At 34.7% G+C, this 27963-nt stretch overlaps 1 long non-coding RNA gene and 1 pseudogene across 2 annotated transcripts; one reads left to right on the forward strand and one right to left on the reverse strand.

Moving 5' to 3' along the window:
* On the reverse strand, positions 1 to 17787 carry LOC138348831 (uncharacterized). 2 transcript variants are annotated; one of them, XR_011221439.1, is made up of 2 exons: positions 17385 to 17787; positions 1 to 6051 (listed from the first exon to the last, which is right to left on the reverse strand). It is a non-coding gene; the product is annotated as an uncharacterized lncRNA (long non-coding RNA). The 2 variants fall into 2 exon arrangements; XR_011221438.1 differs by having other exon boundaries at positions 13799 to 17787.
* LOC112940679 (uncharacterized) lies at positions 8051 to 9176 on the forward strand (annotated as a pseudogene).
* Positions 17788 to 27963: the final 10176 nt, after the last annotated feature.

A 27963-nucleotide genomic window follows, 5' to 3' on the forward strand; every position in this document is an offset into this window, starting at 1 on the left:
TAGTCTTCAAATCTCTTTCATATAAAAGTAATAGGAAATACTAAGTCTCAATCTCATAATCTTAAGACACAAGAATACTTGGGACACAGCCCATACTTCAAAATACGAATATAGAAATACTTAGTCTATTACAATACTTTGAATGAAAACATAAAAGACATATATGCCCTTGAGTCAAGTAAGGACATACTTCAACTTCTCTTGAACGATATTCTAAGTCCAAGTCTTCACTTCTCAAAACTCCTCACCTACCAAGAACTATATAGATAGATAAAAATATGGAGTTAGTACAACCACATATACTAAGTATGGCATTATACATAAAAATCATGAAAACGGACTTTATCGGAAATATGCATCTTTTCATTTTTCAAAACATATTTAATCATAATAACATCAAAAATCAATTTGGAAACACATAAGATACTTATAGCATGTAATTTCCTCACTTAAATTCATCCTAAGATTCACTTACGTCACACAAAGAGAGACCGTCCATACACCCTCTCTAAATGTGCCAAAACGATCCTTAGGATTACATATAATGAGTCACATACACACTTCAAGGCATCAAACATATCAACATATAGACACTATGACCTTTCCTCATCAAAGGCTATCAAAAGACTTACTTAAGTAGGTCAAGAAGATAAAGTCTATGATTGACCTCTTCAAGACTACCTAAATAATCCTTATGACTTCCCAAGTTCGGATCATGTCCACATAATCAACATCTTCCCTAATTAGAGTCATTCTTAAGACTCATCTAGGTAAGATATAAAGTGACCATTCCTATGCCCCTTTCACAACTTAACTAGACAACCCTTAACTATTCTAGATAGGTATTTATTCCTTTTATACTCTCCATAACATAAGTTATTAGTTCATTAAAACTCATATATCACATAAGGACATTCAAATAATGGTCTTGGACAAGACCTAGGAACTCCACATAACACCTTCAAAGTCTATTGGGCAATGTTTAGATAGTGTCCCATACAGCCACCTAAACTCCATAAACTCCTCTAATGCTTATAGGTATTAAATATGATGAGAATACGCAATTACCGACATAGACCATGATAGCTAGCCATGGAATCTGGAGTTCTATACTACTGCGATGAGGTTATTCTACTTGCCAATGGTAGAACTTGGACACATCCCATGTAGGCACATGGTTAAGGAATATGAAGAACATGCTTCGTAATCTAGTCTCTTTGTTAACTAGAACTACTTTACCTTACCATACTCACTCGGTGGTAGGCTTCGTTCTTATAGAGTAATTCATACATTAGGTTCACATAAAAGGGTTCCATAACAAGTTCATAACCCAATCACATTTACCCTACCAAGGAAGGTTCACTAGGGCTACCTCACAATGGCGACAAGAAGCTCATGATGAATTTCGTAAGGATTAATATAATGTCGTTCCAGCCAACTAACCTTAAGTCCATCATTCCTTTACTTTAAAGATATACCATTATGGCTTACGCTTCATCAATCTTAACCTTACCTTTAAGTCAAAGTTTTCAAATAATAGACTCTCATATCATCAATTAAAGTCACATGTCATTCAAATATTCAAGACTAAGAGTTCTAACACCCTAAATCAAGACATCGCATATTCATAATGATATATACATCAAGCAAGTGACACAAGTCAACCAAGACAAGATACCACATACTTTACTTTTAACTCATAATGCTAGTCATTCTAGAAACACCTAGAAACAATCTAATATATTCAATTCATCCTATATATCATCATAATATCATTAATGTAATCCACATAGACTCACAAGGCCACGTAGGAATAACCAAGACTTAACCCTAACACTATACTGATAATGTCAAAGTCATAGTCTAACATGATCACTTGAGGCAATATAAGTAGAAGAAAACACATATGAATTCACATGTAGATAGCAATGTCATGCTTCACATAATCAACTACAAAAATAGCCACATTACTTAAGTAGTAGCAAGCAAAACACATAACACCGCCACCATAAGTTGACCATACCAATCACAATAGAATAGAAGTATAATTAATTTGATATAAATTAAAGAAAATGGGGCAGCATACCTTCATCGCCTCATCCAAACTTCAACTTAATGCCAAATCAACCAATTCAACATCACAAGGCCCTTACCCATGGCCATGAAAAATAATTCATAGCAATAACCATAAAACTCAATGAATCTACATCTATTTAATCTAGGTGTAAAAATCTAAGATCAATTATATATCAATTGAATACAATTCTTATATCATTAGAAAGTTCATAAGAAACTACATAACAATTCATCAATATTAGCTTATTATCAAGTAACCCAATAAGTAGTCAAAACTAGGGTTCATCAATTTACATGCGTTAATAGGTAATTTGGATTGAAATCATCAATATAATATAAATTAGATCACAATTCTATGTTTTGAAATCATTTATGCAAGAACCCATGGTAGAATCATGAAATTGGACAATTCACTTTAGAAAACTTTGAAAACCATCTTGAGAGATGGGCTTTTTGATGAGATGAGTTTCAAGGACCAAAAGTCATACCTCAAGGATGCTAATTATTCACTTTGATGAAGAATTTCGACAGAAAAACCCCTCACCAAGCTGCCTCTTCAAGTTGGACTTCAATGGAGGTTATCAGATATTTTCTAAGTGTTTTGGGTTTTCAATTTGGAAGAATGAAGTTTTTAAGGTGTTTACCCTTTATATTCTTAATTAAAATACCCAAAAGACCCTTAATAAACCGTCCAACACTTAATTTAGAAGTTGGGTGAACCCCTTGACTTGGCAGCAGACCTGCGCAGGAGAACAGGTCGTACGACGACTTATCTTTGACGGGGCGTCACCACCTCGACGGGCCATCACAGGCCTCTGTCGGTGAAAACAGTGGCTGGGCAAGCTTCCATTCTTCACACAAGGATAATTCCCTCACGAAGGGACTCTTTGACGGGGCGTCGCAGCCACAATTTGCCGTTGACTGCTTCGTGTGCAGGGTCTACCTGGGACAGCCTGCAAACTGATTTTGGATCCTTCCTCAAGGACCCTTTGGTGGTCCTTGGGGATAATTTCCCAGACGTTTCCAACCCAAATATGATGGTCTATAAGTTTAACACCTATCACATGAATTTCATCCAAAACGAACACGTAAAACACAAAGAAACTGGCCTAGACGTACAAGGTCGACTCAAGGCATATCTTTCGAACGCCTTGGACGTTCTTGGTCGTTTGACCTTCAAACATCACGAAACTTTAAACACTGTCTATACATGCTATATTAAATCATTTAAGAATATTAAAAAACCATGAAACATACATAAACACATAGAAACACATATTAGGCATATAGGTGACTTAGTCGTCAAACGTCTTGGTCGTCCCTTGGCGTGACATAGAAACACATATTAGGCACATAGGTGACTTAGTCGTCAAACGTCTTGGTCGTCCCTTGACGTTTGACTTACAACACCCCTAATACTTTTGCTACTGCATCTATACCATATATTAGACATACTCAGGACCTTATAACATCAATACCAACATGTTAGGCTCTAGTTAACCTAAGTCATTTTTGGAGTCTTACAATCTCCCCCACTTGGACAACATTCGTCCTCGAATAACACTTGCCACTCTCCGAACACTTTCAAGATTAGAGACTGATATAACAGCTAATAACCATTCCATACAACACATAATCAACAAGAAAACATCAATTTCACATAGTCAAGAGATTCACAACACAACAAGAAACTAGATATAATTTTATAACTCATTATGCTACTAAACTCACATTCTTCATTACAAATAATAAAAACTCATTTATACTCAATACCCTACTCATATACATTAGTTCTAACGACATTACAATATTTTTAGGCAAAAGAATTAAATAGTCATTTTCTCAAAAATATGGCAGCATGCAGTTTTAATGCAACAATGAATTTTTAAGCCATTTTAATCAACTTTTCAAAAGTTCTGATTTTAGATAATTCATGATATAAACATGCTAATATGCAAAGTAACACCATATAAACACATCTTACAACATAATCATGGCTTCATAAAACACACAATGCAGGAAGCAAATGAAATTCAATTTCAACCAAACTCCTAAACATCATGCACAAGCAACAAATAGAAGGACTTCTATCCTATCTACAAACCATAATCCCCCACTTATAATGAACTCATATCTTAACAAAAGAAAGAGAACTTACCAACATCATCATCACTCTCCTTCTCATTCGGCTTCTCCACTTTAGAACAGAGTGCATAGAAACGCCTCTTTGTTGAAGCATCATCCTTTAGAACACTAGGAGCAACTTGCTTACCATCTCTACCTCTAGAAGTAATCATTGTACAATCTCTCACTTTGTTCCCGTCTTTACCACAACCAAAGCAACTCCCGGTACCCAAAAGACACTCACCATATTGTTTCTTGCCACAATTTTCACAAGTAGGTTTGCCATCCTTGGAACCACCTCCTTTCTCAACCTTGAACTTAGCACTCCTAGATTCTCCTTGAGATTGAACCTTCTTCTTAAACCTTGTTTGCTCTTTATCACTAGCACCACTCCTTTTCAAACTTCTATCCATCCTCCTATGTTTAGACGCTTCAATTGATTATGCATACACCATGAGTCTAGCTAAGGTCATATCATCATGCAACATAGTGGTACTACATATTTCCACCACTAAGTCGGTTACCCCCATCACAAAATGACTCATTTCATCTCTTGGATTGGACACAAGAGAAGGGGCATACCTACACAAAGTTGAGAATTTCAAAGAGTACTCCTAACACTCATATTGCCTTGCTTGAGATTTATGAATTCCTCCACCTTAAATTCTCTCCTCTCTCGGGGAAAGTACATACCAAGCAATGATTCCTTAAATTATTTCCATTCAATAGGACTCGATCCTTCCGGCCTATTATCCTTCCACTGAGTGTTCCAAATTTGAGAAACATCCCTCAATTGATACGAAGCCAACTCTGCCTTCTCCCTAGATGTAAACCACATAGAACTTAAAACTTTGTATACTTCATCAAGAAACTCTTGGGGATCCTCATTTACCTTAGAGCCAAGAAAGATAGGAGGATTCATCCTCACAAAATCTCTCAACACAACCCTAGGTATCATATTCAAATTAGCTTGCATTCACGGCTCGGGATATAGCAATCAAAGCCTCTCTAATCTCCCTATTAGACATCTCTGGAACCATAATACCTCCTTTCAGATTAGGAATAGGATCACCTTGAGGAGGCACTTGGGCATCTTGAGCACCTTGAACTCCTTGCCCACCTTGAGGAACTTGCTCAACTTGAGGGGGAACCTCCTCATTCACCCTCTTCTCTTCCTACCTTCTAGCAGCCATCCTTCTAGTGTTCATCTCCTAGCAAACACAAGGAAACTCATAAGAAGGATAATCATAACATTTACTCTACCGCACGACATAGGAGTAGAAAAGAAGGGAAACTCTATCGTCCTATAGCCTCTTGCCCATAAATGTGTCGCGACTCACACCGATGGTCAATACTCTACTAGACGTGACTTGATGAGACTTCATGCTTCCTAATACTACCTTCACCATCCTATGCTCTGATACCAAGCTTGTCACAACCAGAAACAATACCCTCGAAGTTAGGTTATAATCTTGGATTGTAACCCGGCATCGTCGACCTCTCGGAGGTCTTAGACAAGCCCTTTCATATCATTCATTGCATATACATAGTAAAAAGTAGTGCAAAATTAAAACTTTTCACAAAACATAATATAGTCTTCAAAGTCTCTTTCATATAAAAGTAATAGGAAATACTAAGTCTCAATCTCATCATCTTACGATACAAGAATACATGGGACAAGACCCATACTTCAAAATATGAATATAGAAATACTAAGTCTATTACAATACTTTGAATGAAAACATAAAAGACATATATTCCCTCGAGTAAAGTGAGGACATACTTCAACTTCTCTTGAACGATATTCTAAGTCCAAGTCTTCACTTATCAAAGCTCCTCACCTACCAAGAACTATATAGATAGATAAAAGCATGCAGTTAGTACAACCACATGTACTATGTATGGCATTATGCATAAAAATCATGAAAATGGACTTTATTGGAATTATGCATCTTTTAATTTTCGAAACATATTTAATAATAATAACATCATAAATCAATTTGGAAACACATAAGATACTTCTAGCATGTAATTTACTCATTTAAATTCATCCTAAGATTCACTTAAGTCACACAAAGAGAGACTGTCATACACCCTCTCTAGATGTGCCAAAACGATCCTTAGGTTACTTGTATGAGTAACATACACACTTCAAGACATTAAACATATCAACATATAGACACTATGACATTTCGTTATCAAAGTCTATCAAAAGACTTACTTAAGTAGGTCAACAAGATAATGTCCATGATTGACCTCTTCAAAACTACCTAAATAATCGTTATGACTTCCCAAGTTTGGATCATGTCCACATAGTCAACATCTTCCCTAATTAGAGTCATTCTTAAGACTCATCTAGGTAAGATACGAAGTGACCATTCCTATGCCCCCCTTCACACCTTAACTAGACAACCCTTAACTACTCTAGATAGGTATTTATTCCTTTTACATACTCCATCACATAAGTTATTATTTGATTAGTTCATTAAGACTCATATATCACATAAGGACATTCAAGTAATGGTCTTGGACAAGACCTAGGAACTCCACATAACACCTTCAAAGTCTATTGTGTAATGTCTAGATAGCGTCCCATACCACCACCTAAACTCCATAAATTCCTCTAATGCTAATAGGTATTTCATATGATGAGAGTAGACAATTGCGGTTTCCAATGCTTCTCCACGCTCAACGAGATGCGCCAACCTCGGGATGCTTTACTCTTGACCCCACAAGGTTCTGAGATGGAGCTTAACCTGAGTCTCGATTAAGAACAATGATGATATACGTTTCACACGACGCACGATTCCATGGATAGTTTCATTCGAGATTGTGATGGAGGACATAACTTATGATCTTTGGCTTTGATCATGCCACTAGGCATTTGATTAAGACATTGCACAATGATTCAAACACTTTGTCACATCTCTTCGATACGAATACAGTAACAATCATAGCGATCTCCTCTGGTACCTACTGGTATGTGAAGATCCAATTGGTCATGCACATCGTAAGGTGCTGCTTTTTGCAAATCCCAGCATACCCCAGAACCTCTTAATATTACCACACTGAATCCCCAATCCTTTGCTTATTGTGCAGTGACAGTACAAATATCCACTAATCGTTGTTTCCAGATACGGTTGTCGGTTGACATCTCTTCTAATTCGTCGATACGAGAAGCAAATTGTTGTGTGAATGAATCAATATCTATACATAAGCCAAGAGAAAGATCTTGTGACACTCCACCTGGTCGTATGAAACTGGCATGCATCCTGGCTCCCGAGACCCTTTCATAGAATTCCAACAATTTCTCCCGCTCCTCAAAAGCCCACAGGAACGAAGTTGATGCTCTTACATCCATAGCATGAGTAGTTAAAGCAAGTGAATGATTTGAAATTCGAGTTATTTCACGGAATAACACTCGTAGCTCGTAATGGTACCTCACAATTCAAAAGTCTCTCTACGACTGAAGAATAGGCGTGTTCTTGGGCCATCATAGAAATATAGATAGGGTTGACAACGGAACGAAGAATGAAACTTTTAGACATCTTTTTCATAGACGTTCACTTGCATCACATACACAAGTGCTCTCTGAACTGTGCAATAAGGTCACCCATAACACGGCTCTCCCACTTGAGTTATCTTAGCCCCAGGCCATGCAATTCAATAATATTGGAAAAATGGCAGTATAAGGGAACAACTAGTATGGAAAGATGGTCGCCTTTGGAAGCCTTTGTCGGTAACCAAAGCGTATCGTTCCCGCAACCACTTTGGTACTTTGTTTATAGCTTTTTTAAGTTATGCAATAGAAGGGGGGCTTGCGCTTGAATTGAAGTAGCGCCTTTGGAATATGAGTAGGGTTCCTAAGTGGCACGTTCGTGGAGGCAAACTGAAGGAAGAGCAAAAGGAAGGTTGGGTGCTTGTGGGGCGGCCATCCGGCCTCGAATAGGAAGGGGCAACGCTCTAGATCCTCCCTGCTTGCAGAAATGAATGGATCAGAATGGGGTTTAGTTCTCCATTTTCGGGCAGGGGGTGAAGAACATAAGAGAAGATTGCCCTACTGGTAAGGAAGATGGGAAAAAGGTGTTGTCATCTATTTCGACCAGTTTCCCGAGGCATTGGAAATCCAAACTGGCTCATAGAATAACTTTCGCTATTTAGCCCTTCGTTCGCCAACAAAGAAGTCATCCTTGATGATTTCCTATTTCTTCCCTGCCGAGCCGCCTCTCTTCGCCATTCAATGCTTCTGCCTCCCCTTTCTATAACATACTCAGGCGCCCTCCTTTCCAATCACTAAGAAAAGAAAGACCAATCAAAGCCCTATCTAACTAAGCTTCGTTTGTTATTTTTCCGTCCATAGGGAAGTTTATTCGACCCATTCCCCAGTCTCCCGCACTGCTCAAGTAAGTGTGCGACTCTATATGAGGACCTCCTTCTCTTCTGCCCACTCTCCATTCACACGGTTCTCAAAGCAGACCAGGAAGGGTGGGCAGCAGGTACCTCGAGCCCTCTATCCCACACATCTATCCCGAAGCAAGTGTAGTTCATGGGTTCCACCGAAAGCTCCTATCTCTCGACAAAGATCGTGTGAGTGTGTAGTTATGCTTCGGATGCTTCACCATTGAATAAATCGATCCAGTTCCCGTCCCTTTACGGTGCACTCGCTTTATTTCTTCGACACACAAGAAAGGACACTGTGGGAAGGAAGCAGCCCTAGCCTCTGTCCGTCCGATCAATTGGCTGGCATCTCACATTCACGCCCCTGTTTGACTACCGCTCAGGGATGTAGTTGTAGATAGGTTTGTCTTAGTGGGTCGTTGGCTCCACCTATTATCTTTTTCTACGAAATGATGTTGTCGTCGCCATATTCCATATGTCACTTAGTCATCTCTGCCTCGCTGCAGGTCAGCACCTTCGAAAAAAATGGAGGACTTCATTCAGTGACCTCGTGATCGCCCTCTAAACGATCAAAATAAGGTAAAGCTTGAAGATAAGTTTTGTACTCAATTAATTTCTCCGTCCCTCTAGTCGGGTGGGCGCCGGCCAATTTTCGACCACATCCCCCTAAAAACCGTACGTGTAGGTCTCCTAGCATGCGGCTCACGCCATTCGAGGTGGCCCACCCCAGCATTCATTCACAAATCCTGTAGTGAAATTGAGACTACTCAACCTCAGAAGCTAATTCACGTGTAGGTAGCGCTATTTGTCGTACCGTTGACTCTATCTATTCATGGAATTTCCTTTATTTCATTTTCTATTTTACATAGGCTCGCTCCCTCTTTTTCCAAGAATTCATCCACTTCCCCTTACTCCATAGGGCCTTCTCTAATAGGTAAAAGCCTTCCATTTCCGTCAAATGACCCGGCCTCCCCTGGCTCTTCCACCGTCCAGGCTCCCTTTCCTCCCTATGGTATGCTCACCGCGCGCAGGCCTACCACGCTTCGCACCTGCAACGTTTTCGCCAGACGGTCTTTTCCAGTAGTGCCATCCTCCCCGCTGGCTGTATGGGCGGGTTGTCCCTCGCTGTTGCGTTCTTTTAAACTATGTATTAAAGGGACAAATGTAGTTGAATGGAAAAGCAAGCGGGTTACACGTTCCACTGTGCTGAGATGTGAGGTGCAAGTGGTGATGATCACCCTGGGGCATGCGCTAGCGCCCTTGACAGGCACTCTAGAACCCGCCAACGCTCGTGAAAACCCGGGTCGATCGGTCCTCCATTCATCCGACTAGAGGTATGGATAACGAAGTCACCTTCACAACCTTCTCTTTTTTGTCCCTATGTTGGAATAAGGTAAGGCGATTCACTTGAGTTGCTCAATCGCCCCTTAGCCCGGTGCTCATGTCGTGCTATGGAATCTCTACTGTTCCGAGGGAGGGGGACCAACCAGGGAATAGCTAGAGGCATAGGAGCTGACTCGGCATCAGCGGCTTCGTGCCACACTGGAGTAATCCAATATGTGGTTCCATGCGTTCCACCACTTCTCCATTCATTTCCAATATTGATCGTGAAACACCATGAGCAGCAGGATGTTAAGGTCCGAAATTCGAAGTGAAATTTTGGATTTTCCTGTTCTTAGTCATCATGGGAAAGAAATACAGAAATAAGAAAGAGATTATTCCCTTAGAGCTTGTCCAATACCACCAGTACCAGAAATTCATCTCCTTCGCCCGCGTGAGAGAATTCTATGCCAGTCGGGAATAACGGCTTTGTCATAAAAGAAAGCGGCACACAGACTAATTTGGCTGGTATTCCCTAATGAGTAGCTTTAGGAGAGAAAGGCCCTCCTTATATTCTCCACCCATTTGCGGAGGGTTTCCGTCTCCGTGGAGATCTCCAGATCATAAGAACATTATCGCCTACGCGGCACTGGACTATATTTCCATCATTTCAGGAAAGTGCATGAACAACTGATATTTCCCCCTTTCATAATGTTCTCTTGAAGATGCTCACGAATCAAAGTGTGAATGTCCCTTCGAAGTCTCTCACGCTCTTTTTGATCAGGAGCGGGGTGAGCAATTTATGTCGGTGCTGGCGCCTGCGGCAACGCCTCTGGAGCCGCCCCCTGTTCTAGAGACAGCGGGTTCTAAATGACCTCCCTTTCCTTGTAGTAGGCTGGACCAAGATCTAGCCGAGAGAGAGCAATCTTCAGAATCAGCTGGTTGGGAAAGCAAGAGAACGCTTCGCATTTTCTTATCTTCTTTCCGCCCTAGGAGTAGCACAAAAAGAGGGACTAGCATTATTGACCCAATGATATAGCACTAACACCTTCCTCGTTGGGGCTCCACGCACTGGGAAAAGGCTGACGCGACGGGAAACCGACCACTAGTTACAAAGATCCAATAAGGTATCGAGAGGGCTATCACAGTCAGGTGTGAATTTCTTACCCAAATTTTGAAACTACCCCTATTCCAATTCAGGGAGTTGAGGCTAAAATGGCTTGATGAACCGTTCGCCACGCACCGGCCACATTCACTTGCGTATCATAGAGGCTGTAAGTACACAGTGCCACACAAGTAGGCTGCTTTTTCTGGAATGCAGTCCAAGATAACCGTAATCGTGTATATATAGAAATATATCTTTGACGCTGTCATTTCAAAATGACCGCTTTAACCCGCTTTTTCACCTCCCAAAGAGCAAAGTTGGCTTGATGAGCGCAGATGAGGAAGTGGGAGCAAGAAAACCAATAATATCTTTATTGTCCTTCTAGTTAAGGTTAAGGGGCAAAGAGAAGCAATTTTGCTACTGAAAAAGCGAACGGTCAACACGAAGGTTCAAGACTTAGCCGAACGTTAGCAAAGCTAGATTTTCATAGTGAGGTGCTTCGAGTTAGCGAAGCGCTGTAGTAGCGCCGAAGCCCTATGTGCTATAATGGTGAGCCAAGGATGCTCCGCCTTCTCTATAGAAGCAGTCAACTGAGTTCTGAACAAATTAGTTCCTTGGTAATGGCATAATCGATAGATAGAAAGCCCTATGATGGGAAACTACCACATTAGGTTTGGAGAGATATGGGACCGGTTATATGATAGGGGAAGCAGATGCAAGATTTTTCTTTCAATAGCCGGCCAAATGACTACAAGATTATCGGTCTACTCTACCTCAACTCACCATTTTGAACCTTATACAGAAGGTTTTTCCGTACCAACTCCTTCTACCTATACCGCATTTGAAGCACCTAAAGGAGAATTTGGTGTCTTTCTGTTCAGTAATGGAAGCAATCGTCCCTACCGTCATAATATAAGAGCACCTGGCTTTGCCCATTCACAAGGACTCAATTATATGTCCAAACATCACATGCCAGCAGATGTGGTCACCATCATAGGCACTCAAGATATTGTATCTGGAGAGGTGGATAGATAGGACTACTAGTTGCTCGATCAGGACCCTAGCTTTATTGCGAGCCAAAAACCCAATTTATACGCCCCCTTTCTTTATATAAGGAGATTCTATCCAATTATCAGCCCCGATGTGGAAAGGAGTAAAGAAAGAAGTGTTGAAGATGGCTTAACAGTAAGAGAGAACCCCCTCATCTCGTGGCTAGGAACATCTATGTAGATGGGATTGGATTCATAGTGCCAGCTAGGGGTAGGTATAAACCTTCATTCATCTTCTTCGATCTTCCTTGGAATATGCATCATCTTGGATCTGGAGTTCTATCCTACTCCAATGAGGTTGTTCTACTTGCAAATGGCAAAACTTGGACACATCTCATGTAGGCACATGGTTAAGAAATATGAAGGGCATGCTTTGTAATATAGTCTCATACTTAACTAGAACTACTTTACCTTACCATTATCACTCGGTGCGAGCCTTCGTTCTCATAAAGTAATTCATACATTAGGTTCACATAAAAGGGTTCCATAACAAGTTCATAACTCAATCACATTTACCCTACCAAGGAAGGTCCACTAGGGCTACCTCACAATGGCGACAGGAAGCTCATGATCACTTTCCTAAGGATTAATATGATGTCTTTCCATCCAACTAACCTTAAGTCCATCATTCCTTTACTTTGAAGGATACCATTACGGCTTACGCTACAACAATCTTAACCTTACCCTTAAGTCAAAGTTTTCATATAATAGACTCTTATATCATCAATTAAAGTCACATGTCATTCATATATTCAAGACTAAGAGTTCTAACCCTAAATCAAGACATCACATATTCATAATGATATATACATTAAGCAAGTGACACAAGTCAACCAAGACAAGATACCACATACTTCACTTTTAACTCATAATGCAAGTTATTCTGGAAACACCTAGAAAAAATCTAATATCTTTAATTCATACTTTATATCATCATAGAATCATTAATGTACTCCACATAGATTCAGAAATCCAAGTAGGAATAACCTAGACTTAACCCTAACAATATGCTCATAATGTCAAAGTCATAGTCTAACAAGATCACTTAAGGCAACATAAGTAGAAAAACACACATTTGATTTCACTTACTTCAACCAGTTGCCAATAAGGTCATACTCATCATATTGCATAAAGTAACGCCGACAAGGCCACATCAATTGCAAGTAAAACACATAACACCGCCACCATAAGTGGAGTATACCAATCACAATAGAATCGAAGTATAATTAATATCAAATTAAAGAAAATGGAGCAGAATACCTTCATCCCCTCATCCAAACTTCAACTCAATGTCAAATCAACCAATTCAACATCACAAGGCCCATAAACAACAATTCAAATCAATAACCATAAAACTCAATGAATCTACATCTATTCAATATTGGCTTAACAATCTATGATCAATTAGATATCAATTGAATACAATTCTTATATTATTAGAAAATCCATAAGAAACTACATAACAATTCATCAGTATTAGCTTAATATCAAGTAACCCAATAAGTAGTCCAAAATAGGGTTCGTCAATTTAGATGGGTTCATAGGTAATTTAGATTGTAATCATAAATACAATATCAATTAGATCATAATTCAATATTTAGAAATCATTTATGCAAGAACCCATGGTAGAATCATGAAATTGGACAATTCACTTTAGAAAACATTGAAAAACATCTTGAGAGTTGGGCTCCTTGATGAAACGAGTTTCAGGGATCAAAAGTTATACCTCAAGGATGCTAATTCTTCACTTTGATGAAGAATTTAGACATAAAACCCCCTCACCAAGCTGCCTCTTCAAGTTGGACTTCAATGGAGGTTTTGGGATATTTTCTAAGTGTTTTGGGTTTTCAATTTGGAAGAATGAAGTCTTTAAGGTATTTACCCTTTATATACCTAATTAAAATACCAAAAAGGCCCTTAATAAACTGTAAAACACTTAATTTAGAAGTGGGTGAATTTACAATTCAACTCTTGACTTGGTGGCACACCTGCGCAGGAGAACAGGATTACTTGCCCTTGACGGGGCGTCACCACCTCGACGGGCCGTCACAGGCCTCCATCGGTGGCAACAGTGGCTGGGAAAGATTCAATTATTCACACAAGTCTAGTTACCTCACAACGGGACCCTTTGACGGGGCGTCACAGCCACGACTAGCCGTTGACTGCTTCGTCGCCAGGTCTGCCTGGGACAGCCTGCACACTGATTTTGGGTCCTTCCTCAAGGATCCTTTGGTGGTCCTTGAGGATAATTTCTCTGACGTTTACAACTCAAATATGATATTATATAAGTTTAAAACCTCTCACATGAATTTCATCCAAAACAAACACGTAAAACTCAACGAAACTTGCCTAGACGTACAAGGTCAACTCAAGGCATATCTTTCGAACGCCTTGGACGTTCTAGGTCGTTTGACCTTCAAACTTTACAAAAATTAAACCACTGCATATAAATTCTATATTAAATCATTTAATAACCTTAAAACACCATTCAAAACACATAAACACATAGAACCACATATTCGGCACATATGTGACTTAGTCGTCGAACGTCTTGGTTGTCCCTATACGTTTGACTTCCAACACCCCTAATACTTTAGCTATTGACTCTATACCATATATTAGACATATTTAGGACCTTAGAACATCATTACCAACATGTTAGGCTCTAGTTAACCTAAGTCATTTTTGGGGTCTTACACCTTGATCGAAGTTTACTCATTGTCATAAACTTGGACACACTCGAGACATATGTTATATTTTACATGGTCCACCACCCAGTTATTATAATGTTGTTCTAAAGGAATATAGTGATTTCCTTCGGTATCATGCAAATAAACAAGCGTCTCCACAAATAGTTTTGATTCTACAACCTGATGTTTCATTTGCGGGTAATTCTTTTACTTGTTTGTCAAAGTCTAGAACTCTTGGATCGTGAGTCATAGACCCGGGGGGCTTCTGATCATATCTCCGATGGTAAATAACTTTTGTTTGATATTTTTTATTCACAACCTCTTCCAGCTATTACTTTAGGCAATGAGATCCAAACAAAACCTAAAGGGGTTGAAAAATCCAAACCCGTATCTTCTGTCACCCTAGACTGTGTTCTCTATGTCCCTGGTTCTCCTTTTAATCTAGCATCGGTTAGTCGTTTGATGAAAGACCTACATTGTAGCATAAATATTTTGATGATTTATTTCTTTTGAAGGTCAGCAATACGGAAAAATGATTGGAACAAGACATGAATCACAAGGACTTTACTATCTTACCTTCTTCCAATTCCTTAACAGCATGCTCCATTACAGATTTCCCAGATCTAATTCACAAACGTTCGAGTCATCGAAGTCTATCAAAACTGCAAAAATGGTGCCTAGTTTGTCTAGTTTATCCACACTAGATTGTGAGTTGTGTCAACTTGGGAAACACACTCGTGCTACATTTTCATGTAGTATTGAGGGTAGTTCAGAGTCTTTTTTTTCATTATTTCATTCTGATATTTGGGGTCCTAGTAGAGTCAGTTCCACCTTAGAATTTCGTTATTTTGTTAGTTTCATTGATGATTGTTTGAGATGCAGTTGGTTTTTCGTAATGAAAGATCGTTCTGAGTTATTTTCTTTATCCCAAGGTTTCTTTGCTGAAATACAAAATCAGCTTAGTCTTTCTATTCATACTTTCCGTGGTGATAATGCCTTAGAATACTTATCATCTCAGTTTCAGGAATTTATGTATCACCATGAAATTATTCACCAAAGATCTTGTCCATAGACTCCTCAGCAAAATGGTGTTGCAGAAAGAAAGAATAGTAATCTCATCTTGTAATTTAATTAACAGAATGTCCTCTTCTTCTATTCAAAATAAAGTTCCACATTCCATACTGTTTCCTCCGTCATATCTATCCTATCCACCTTATGTCTTTGGGAGCACATGCTTTGTTCATAATTTAGCCCTAGGGGAAGATAATTTAGCTTATTGTGCCCTTAAACATATCTTTCTTGGTTGCTCTAGAGTTCAAAAAGGGTATCGATATTATTCACATGATCTTCATCGATACATTATGTCAGCTGATGTTACATTTTTTGAGTCTCAACCTTATTATACATCTTCTGATCATTCTGATGTATCTATGGTTTTACCCATTCCTCAGGTTTTACCTAAGCCAAACTTTGAAGAATCTATGGTACTTTTACATCTTCAGTTTTAGTGTCTATAAATAGGATCTCAATGTAGCAGTTTAGATACACAATTCAATAATACTTTTTCCAATATTTCTCACAAAAGGAGTGCACAAACTCCACCCAATAGAGTCAATCTATCACACTAGATAGCTAGTGTTCAACACGACGTCTCAAATAGAACAACATATATATAACAATCAAATTTTAACTTACGAATTTGAACAGAATCAATGTACGCAATTTAGGATCTATAGCTCAAAGGAGTGACATGAGGATCTAAGGGATTTAGGAGCAACCAAAGAGAAATTGAATCAAAATTCAACTTCGTCTAGATCTCGACTAGGCCTAGGATCAACTCATGATTCCCAAACCAATTAAGATCCTTAACATATCATTTTAGATCATTCAAAATAAAAACAAACATGTAGCTAGTGATCATCTCATCTTAAGTAAGCAATTTGACCCAAAAAAAGAGCTCATTCAAGATGAGAAAAGCTCCACTCAAAACATTAGAATTCATCAAACCTTTATAATAACAAATTGATTAATTAAACCTCAGTATCATCAACCACAATGACATCAAATAATGATAACAAAATAGAGGGGGCATCTTGAACGAGGCTGGCAACAAATGTGCTATTGCATCTTGAAAAAGCAACCAACATATTGAGTTGAGGATAAATAAAAATATATACATGACCACTTAAATATAAAGGTGTAGAGATATTATTAAACAAGCTAAATTATCTAAGAAAAATCAATAAGGCATACTATTAAAAAATTCAACAAGACATGCCTATACTTAAAGAATTCAACAGGACAAAGTAAAATAATGAAACAAGATTGGCCTAGGTTTACAATAAACACATTTATATAGGCAAAACAAGATTTCAAATAAACAGTAGGGGCGGGACTTGATTCAGATAGCAACACAAATATAACACCCAAAGAAGCTAAGGAGATTTATAACCACAACATATTAACAGCAAGCACAAAAATAATATTATCATTTACTTAAATATCAAACCAAAGTCTAACCCATGAAAACTGAAGCAAAGCTGAGAACACATAAACATAAAACAAAGAAAAAGTCGGTAAAAAATAGTTAAGAAAGAATTAGCATGGTTCTGAGCAGCGAACCGGAATGCGACGGACGAGTTAGGAAGATGTCTTCACTTCTTCCACTCGAACAACAACAAAAACTTTAAACTATTTTGAACTAAGAATTCCCAAACCTTATAGGGGTACTACTCTCAAGTCCAAAAACCTCTTCCTTTGAATAGTGAAAGAGGTGGATTTATATAGGAGAATTTCTAGGTCAAAATTTGGGGGGGAGGGAGGGAAATCCTTAAGCGGATAAGGTCGAGGGAAAGAGAACACACGTTGAGATATTGGGATCGTTCTCGCTGGACTAGGGTGCGATTTTGGACTGGGTTTCTGCGTGAAAGAAGATGAAGAACATACTAGGTGTGGTACTGTTGGTATCGTTTTGGATTGCAGCTTGAATTCTTTTGAATTGAGAAAGTGGGTTGCTTGGGGTGGGCTGATGGAATTGAAGGGTTGTGATGGGGGTATATTTACTGGGCAAATTTTATAGTATAAATTTAAGGAATCTCATAGTGTAATTCAATAATTACATTCTGTCCCGACAAGTTTAGTAATTACAAAAAATTCCTTAAATGTGTTGAGCCGTGATACTTTAGATTGTAGTGATACATGGTAAATGATACATGGTAATTTAAAACTGTTGAGAAAAAATAGGGGGAAAAAACGGTAAAGTTATGTTGTTAGTAAAACAGCTTAATTTGTGGTAACAGATCATTAATCAGCATTAAATCAGCAATTAATTGAATATTAATTTCAAATTTTTATCATGCCCCTTCTCAATTCTCATCTTATGTTTGTTTGTTCGAACAAACTATCAATTTATTTGACACTTTTTTTTTAGTTGAATTACTGAAATTTTATCCATTTTATAGTCGCACAAGATATATATAATATCATTCAATTACTACTTTGGTGCAGTCGGAGGATGATGGACAAGGTGGGAGAAGGAAGAAGAAAGGGCTGAAAGAGAAGATAAAGGAGAAATTCACAGGTGGAAAGCACAAGAATGAGGAACCACATCACCAAGCACATGGTGTTGGAACTCGAACCACAACAACTACTACAGAGCATGAGAAGAAGAGTATGATGGAGAAGATCAAGGAGAAGTTACCCGGCCATCATAATCATCACTAGATAAAACGCTGGGGAATAAGAAGAATATTGTTGTATTCATCATGTCGTATCTCTTTCTATTTTATATAGTGCTAGTTGCTTGTGTTCAGTTCAGTATATGCTATCGTAGTGTAATTGTTGTTATTATATACATGAATGTACGTTTGTTTCAGTTCCAGCTGTTATTTGCTTGTATTAAGCCTTTCTACATATAATATGAAGGCATAACATGATTGAAAAAAGTAAAAATTTAAGGAATTCAATAAGTGATATTAACTAAAACATTATAACATGTGATACATATCTAATACATGTATCAGAAACATTGACTAAACAATATACACACTGATTCTATATGTATCATCAAGTATAGTGGATGACACATTTATTAAACTTAATGAATGATACATTATAACAATTTTCAAAACATGTATCAGTACATCAACTAAACAACTAATACCTTACTGATACATGATATTAGTTTTCAGAAATTCATACTACATGCAAAACATGTGATACATATCTACTACATGTATCAGTGCATTGACTAAACACTGTACACACAGATTCTATATGTATCATCAAGCACAGTTGATGACGCATTTACTAAACTTATTGAATGATACATTATAACAAAAAAGAGAAGAAAAGACGAACTGATGATGAATTAATAATAAAAAGATGTTGGGTTAAGACGATTACAGATTAAGAAGAAAAAGACGATGATGGATTAAGAATAAAAAGAAGAAACCAATAAAATATGCCAGAGTCTTTGTTTGAATCCTTCTAAAGATTCATAGGATCATGCAAAGATTTTTTTCTATTTTCTGCCCCATTCTCATCAACAATTCCCGTCCTCTCCATCCCCGGCTGTCGGAGCTTCGAAACAGCCGCCGCCGCCGACGGCGGCTGAGATGGATTGTCACCAGCAGTGGGTGTGGAAGTGAAAGACATATGAAATTCTAGCGAAGGGGTTGTAGGGTTAGTGATATCTGATGAAAAACTTCTGAGAATGATTAAAAGGGAAAGACATAAAAAGAAAAACCGATGATTTTGACGAAAGCTGGAGACTTTGTACTAATCGATGATGGAGTAAGAAGAACAATAAGAACGGGAGAGAAATTGTGTAGTTTTTTGAAATTTCAATTTTTTTGAATTTTGAAATTCAAAATTTAAAAATTGAGTGTTTTAATTAAAATTAATTAAAATTAATAATTCAAAATTCAAAAATCTGATTTAGAAGATTGAGTGTTTTAGTGGAGAAAAAATAGGCATTATATTGGGGGATTGTGTATTATATGAGAGAGAATGTTATGTATCTATACACTTCTACTAAAATTTAAAAAAAAGGGAATTATGTAATATTTAAAAAAAGAAGGGAAAATTAGAGAATATAAAACTTATAGTTGTGTATTTAAGTTATTTTTCCAATTTTATATATAGCAAAGAAAAAATTGATAAATGTAGGCTATAGCAAACTATTTAAAATTGCGTTTTATAGCAAATTAAAAGTTTGCTACGGGTGACTTTTTGTGTATAACAGTTAACAGATATCTCATAATTCACGCGAGCTCAGTTTTAGTTTCATTCTCTCTTTTTCTCCTTCACTCGTAATAGCTTCATTATAAACAATTCAAAAAATTGATCAAGCTATTGAAGTAGATAAATTATACACTTATACACACAATTGTATAATGAGGCAGTAAATTAGGCAGTATAAGATATGAATATAAGCAGATATTAAGATATTATACATTTATACAAGAACAATTGTATAAGCACATAAACAGATACAAGAATTTATTATACATTTATACAAATAGTATTGTATAAGGCATAAATCAACACAAACACAAAAACATATATTAATATACATTATACATTTATACAACTACAATTGTATAAGCACATAAACAGATACAAGAATTTATTATACATTTTATACAAACAGTATTATATAAGGCATGAATCAACAGAAACACAAAAACATATACTAATATAGATTATACATTGATACAATTACAATTGTATAAAACATGATTCAACACAAAAACAAAACATATAATATAAAATAAAAAGATATACATGAACAATGATTATACAGATACCTTATGATGCTCGACTGACCCAGAACCAACAGCTTCATTTTTATCATTATGAACGGTATAAACATCAGCTTTTTGTTTCCTTTTCTTACTTGACCCAGTAACAACATCGACAGGATTCTTTACACCTCCATCAACAAATCTACTTGGGTCATTATTGAATTTGGATCTAATCTCTTGAAAGGTAGTAGATTTAGACAATGAACCTGAAATCTCTCCAAATTCCTGTGTTAGACCCAATGAAAATGATGGGTGTTCAACATCAATTTCAACATGCAATGGTATACCTCTTGTGAATCTTTTCGATGGAGATTGGGCATCCATTGATTGAACCAAAATTCTGAAGGAATTAACAAGTGAAGTGAACAGGTAATTTTAAGAAATTCAAAAAATGAACAAAAATTGATAATGTGAGAAGAGTTTTAGGTAGTACCTTGAAATTTTTGAAATAGTTTGAAAAAACTCAATGACGTGTGTGATAGAAAAAGATGATAGTTTGAAATTACAATTATGGAGAAAATTGTGGAGAAATTGGAGGAAGAGGAAGAAATTGTATAAAAAGCGCAGAAAGAAGGGAAAAGAGGATTTTGTTTTGGGAAATTTTTTTTATACAAAATGGTGGGACTTGGTATAGCAAACTTACGGAGAGTTTGTCATTTTTAAAGAAAATAACTGAAAGGGGGTTTATTTGATTTAATTACCTTCCTTAATTTGTCATTCTCCACAATTTTCCCTATTTACTAAGTGGGATAATTTTGAGGGCTTAAGTTTGTTAGAAATTAAAAAGGCCAAAAGGGATTTGGTTCATGGTTTATTTTTTGTATAAATTATATGAATCACATAGTGTAACATCTAAATTACATTCTATCCTTATTAATTTTCAATTTACAAAAATCCCTTAAAACATGATATATTATAAATAACTGTTTGTTGAGCTTAAAAAGGAACAAATCAGGTAAAAATTATTTTTACTTATTTTAATTTTCTTAATTAATGCGCCTAAATATATTTTTACTTATTTTAATCTCCTTGATTAACGCCTAACTGATTCTTAATCAGTCCATATCCCAATAGGTAACAAATTCACAAATATCAAATCTCTAATTTACATCTTCTTCATTGAACAACCATTAACTCAAAAGAAGTGATAATCTTAAAAAATTCGAAGAAGTTGCTGATAAAAAAGATGAATATATCGATTTTGTTGAGATATTCAAAAAAATTGGGGGAACGAGGTGAGTTATGAATGTTATTAAATTGATAAAATCTCTAATTTCTTTTCGTTGTGCTTGGTATATTTGTATTTTGTCCATTCAAAATTAATAAGATTCAAGATAAATATTTTTATCTTATTGAGTCATTTGGGAGTCTGAAAAATTGAGATTAGATATGAACGGTATCAAAGTGAAAGTGAAGCAAATGTATAAGGATAAAACAATTTTGATGGGTGCAACGACAAAATACAAAATAAAACATAATTTCAATTTCGAATTAAAAGATCTGACAGAAAAAGGTTTGTGATTTTGTAGTATATTGTGTTGTGTATCAAATTTTCTTCTATATTATGTGTTGTAGGCTTATACATTATATTTTGTATCTTGTATATATTTTGCATATATTGGTGTTTGTATTTGAATTGTAATGTGCGTTTAGTACAATAAATCAGTGTGTTGTAAGTTTGAAAATATATAGTGATTTGTTTGTGATAAATTATTTTGTATATGAATAAATTGGTAAATCTATATTACTTGTTGCAAGTTAATACATTACATATCTTTTTATTAGATACATTATATAATCATAAGCTTTCCCTGTACATGTTGAATTTTGTGATATGATTTTCTTGATGTGTATTCAATAATGTATCGGATACATTTGATGTAAGTTGTAAATGTATCACTCTATAGGAGAGTGTTGTAATTTTATGATTTATGTCAATTTCTCTATTTATAAGACACAATTATTTAAGCATACAATATAGATGAGTATGTATCTTATTATTTTGTTGTACTTTCTAGTATAATATTTATGTGATATATGAGTTACTAGGCGTTTTGTAAGGTATCTGATATAATTGTAATTATGTTTTGGTCAATTCACGTGTCTATTTTGAAAGAAATTGTGTTGCCACCAAGATACAAGAGGATGCTTGGACGATTAAGAGGAAGAAAAATGCTGATGAAAAGCAAACAACAAACACAAAAACTGTTGTGGGCAAGAAGTTCACAATAGACGAACTTGTTTATTTCCTAAAGATGATTGATATAGACTTTTTAATAGATATTTTAGAATATATTGATGTTTCACTTTATAATTTTCAATTCAATAATTTTTCCCTATAACAAGTATAGACACTTCAATGTATTGTATTTTTATGTATTTCCAATGCAATTATATCGAAATGTTGCTATTATGAAATATAAATTTGTTTACATTTGTTTTCAATTATGATTGATGATTATTCAATAACATTGTCAAATTATTAACATTTTTAAATATGATAGAATGTACATGTAATGAATGATTTTGTTGAATTTTGATAAATAATGTATCTGATACATCATGTGTGTAACTTAGCTTTTTCAGTATCGTATTTCCATAATAATGCTTCATATGTTGTGTTAAGATTATCAACTCGAAAATCATTTGAAGTGATGTTGATTTCGTTACTAAGGAACTCAACAAAAGCAACTACAAAAAGTGAATCATCATGAGAAACATGTCAAGTTAATTATATGATACATAATTGTAACTACAAAGTATCTTAATGTTTAGTTGATACATAATGATAAAAAAAAGATTAACTAATTTTCATAAATTGATAAATTTGACAGATAATTATAATTGATACTAAACGTTCACTAGTTGAACATGATATAGAAATTGTTCGACACTTAAAAATACAAATAATGAATTATAGTAGTAACTTGCAATGTATCTTCTGTGTGTATTTGATACATTTTAATATTAATTTTGTATATCTGATATACACTCTAATAGTGCATGTTTTGAATGATACAACAATTAACATTATTTTTTGTATCAACAACTTCACATAATTACAAAAACTCCACATATGATACAAAAATGTCCGCTATTATTGAACATCATTTTTGTATCAGTAATTTCAGAAAATTACAACAACTCCTCAAATAAAGAATAATATTAGTATAATTTTCATAAATCTCATAGTGTAAGACCATAAATTACATCTTATCAATTAATTTGATATACATTATTTTATCTATAGAATAATAAAATTTATTTATCAAGTGTATTTATTGAGTAATGTGTACAACACATAATTTTCTAATTTAAATAAGTCTGAGCAAAAATTAAACAGCACAAATATATAAAAACAATTGATACATAGAAAATTATACAATTTGAACACGGCATATTGAGCGTGATGAAATTGTAATGTATCATAATATTGAAAAGAAAACATTGTACATTAATTTTTTTTTAAAAAAATAACTAGTACATTAAAAATATGAATCCATATAATATATATATATATATATATATAAAAGAATGAGAAAAAAAATCAACAATCTGATCTGTTTCTCCTTCTCCTTCTCCTTCTCAACATATCGATAATATCATATTGTTGATGCATTGTGGTAGTTTATTGAATTCACAGTAAAAACTTTGTCAATACATTGTCATAGCAAGTCTACGACATTTTGGAGGAGGACGAGATGAACCCCAAGTTCTCATATTAGTATTTAAAGAATTTAGTTGAGTAATCCCAATACTAAATGAACTCGTATGTATTAAGAAAATATATGAAAAAAAAGTTAGAAGAACACAATAATGGAGAAGAAAAAACCTTACCTATTCACATGTTTGAAATTGATTAACTTGAGAGAGACAATCCTTTTGAATATCAAATTAATTTGAAATTGTAACTGCTAAGAATGTGGAGTGAATTTAGGAAGAGAAAGATGAGTGAAAATAGGAGTAGTAAACGTGAGTTTTGGCTAATTGATTTTATGTATCTGAAAGTTTTAAAAACTGAGAGAAATAAGGGATTTATAAAATATTTCAAAAAAGTAGGGAAAAATAGAGAATAAGTTAAGTAAAGTTGTGTATATAAGTAATTTATCCTTATTTTGTATCAAATTTAACTTGACTTCAATTAACTGAAATTTGATAAAATGGAGACAAAAGAAATTATAAACTCAACTAATTATCTAAGCTTCTTAACTTTAACAACACAAAATAATTATTTCGAAAAGGTTTTAATCAAATTGATATCACTGTATAAGGAGATGGGATGCATACCTAATTAAAATTTTATTTTGTAGTAAAATGATTTTCTAAATATTTTAAAAAAAGAAAATTATATAAATCCATATATTTCAAGTATATGGAGATATATTTTATAGGGAAAAGGGAAAATCGCCCTGAAAACGATTTCTAAAGTATTTTTGATTTTTTCAAAATAATCACTTCAAATTGTTTGATTGTTTGAAGTTGGAGAAGTTTGAAAATTAATTAAATTGTGGAGTTCAAAATTGGGTGTCAACACATACTTATATTTATGAAAGTATCAATTAAATTTGGTAAGTGAAATAAAGTTATTAAGTGGATTTTGAATTAGTTATCAAATTTGTATCTGAACATGAATGAATGTGTCTTTATTAAACTGTGTAATATATATCAATATGTGTGCACAAATACTATTTAAATAAAATTATTTGTAATAATGTATTTTGTATTGTTCTTTTGTTTTTATTTATGTATTAGTATATTCAACCTGATCAAATGACAAAATATATATGGTGTAATTGCAGCTATGTATTAGTTTGTTATTCAGATGATTGTTGTTGGGTATTGAAGGTCTCTGTTAGAAAAAATTCAGACATATTCAAAGTGAGATACTTTAATAGTGAACATACATCTCTGTTGAGGGAGAGGGTATTAAGTAAGGTACAAGCTATTGTTGGGTTTGTTAGTAGTGTGACAAAACCAAAATTAAAGAATCATTAAAGGAAACATACTCCCAACGATATAATTGATGATATTAGGGTACTCTATGGTGTTGAAACTTCTTACTAGCAAGCATGTCGGGCTAAAGAACGTTCATTGAAAATGATTAAGGGTAAGCTGCTGATGGATATAGACAGATGCCAAGATACATATATATGCTGAAAATATGTATCCAAATTCATATATAAGGATGTACAAGTCGGAATACAACAAATTTATGTATCTTTTTATATCATTAAGGCTAATGATTAGAGGATTTGAAAACTATAGGCTTGTTGTTGTTGATGATGCTTCACATCTTAGCAGAGCTTATCGAGGGACATTTGTATCAGCAAGTACACTCGATGGAGCAGGTATATCATGTTGGTTAGGAATTTATTTGTTTATAACTAGACGAGGTTTAATCAATAATGTTTTGTGTTTCTATGTTAAGGTTGCATATTGCCTTTAGCTTACAGAATTATTGACACGGAAAATGATTGTTCATGGACATGGTTCTTTCAACAATTTAAAAATGCATTTGGTGAGAGAGAGAAAGCATAAAGAAGAGTGTAAGTATTGTTTATCCAAATGTTCCTCATTTTGCATGGATATGACACCTCTAGAAAAAAAATTTGTTCAAACTTTAGGAGAAGCAGGTCCATTCTAAGTGATCTATTTTAATTAATGGCAAAGGCTTATAGAAAAGAGGATTTTGAAAAATTGATGGCTAAATTGAAAAAAGTATATAGCAGAATAAAGAAGTATCTTTAAGATGTTGGGTATGAAAGGTGGTATATATCTCATGTTACAATGAATCGGGGAAGAAGGATGACTTTAAATATAGCTGAATGTATCAATGGTTGCGTTGTTGATGCACGATAACTACCTACTATAGACTTTTTAGAAGAAGTTAGAATTCTATTTGGTTCTTGGAATTGCAAAAATCGAGAAATAGCTTCTTATTCAAAGGAAACATTGGGGAGGAGATTTGAAGAAATATTGATTATAAACGCGTCAAAAAGTGCAAAAATGAAGGTACATATTTGTATTACAACTATTATGTATCTAACTTTACTTCTAATTATATTATTGTATATACCAAATGAAAAAACGTGTGATATATCTCTAATTTGTAAACAATTGCAGGTTGTTGCATCTTCTGAATTTATTTTTTCAGTGTATGAAGGTGGGATAAGATACATTGTTAGTCTTGAGAGAAAAAAACTTGTTCATGTGGTAGATTTCAACATGACGAGATACCTTGTCTGCATGCAATGGCCATTTTGAAGAAGAAAAATATTATAGATGTACATCCCTATTGCTCTTATTACTATAAACATGATGCACTAATAAATACTTATGCAGTTTCAATGGAGCCCATGCTAGAAAAAAGTGGGTGGACAACTCCAGATTGTGTTTTGGAAGAAGTCATCTTACCAGCAAGATACAAAAAAATGTCTGGTAGACCAAGAAAAAAGAGAAAGAAAAATTCAGATGAAAAGCTAACAACAAAAACGAATTGTTGTGGACAAGAAGGTCATAATATAAAAACATGTATCTTCTTTTCAAAAGATTCTTGATGAGTATTTTTTTAAAAGAATATTTATGCTTCGTGTGTACTACTTTTCTGGATATTTTGAATTTGATAATAAGATATTATCATTTGGTGTTATTTTAACTTTATATAAATGTTACAAGATACAAAATATTGAATGATACTAAATATATCGAATTTGATTGTTGTATATCAAGTGAAAAATATATTGCATCATATGTTGAAGTATATAACACTTAAGTTATTTAATAAGTGATTTAGTATTATTCACATTATATGTCAAATATAAATATTGTATCTGATAACAAATATTGTTAGTTATTATGATTTAGATCAAAGTTATATGATTCAATGATACTAAATATATTACTACATATACACAATTTTTTTTGTTAATAAAATATGTATCATATACTCAATAATTTTATGGATATTGTGTAAATGATAATAATATAGTATCGCATGTTGTGATTTACTTCAAAGCTACAGCATGTTAATATATACTAAATAAATTGAAAATCAATTTGTTTAACAAGTGTATAAAATATAATATCTTATATTTTATATACAATGGTTTTATTGTATCGGCAATATTGGTGTAAATCATACTTATAAAAAATAATTTATAAAAAGTTATTATATACTAAACTATATATTTGGAGACAAAATTTAAAATTGAAATACATTTCTTGACAAAGTATATTCTTCAAATTAAAAATTACTTAGCAAGATTGTGTTGAAAGGAGAAGGGATAATTTCAAACTACTAATAAACGTATCTTCAACACAATAAAAATCTAACTATTCTAAATTAATTATTCCACATTCTGATGATGTAGTGTAGCCACTCTTTTGCCTTGTAG

The sequence above is a fragment of the Solanum lycopersicum genome, chromosome 1 (assembly GCF_036512215.1).
Source record: "Solanum lycopersicum chromosome 1, SLM_r2.1".
NCBI lineage: Eukaryota > Viridiplantae > Streptophyta > Magnoliopsida > Solanales > Solanaceae > Solanum > Solanum lycopersicum.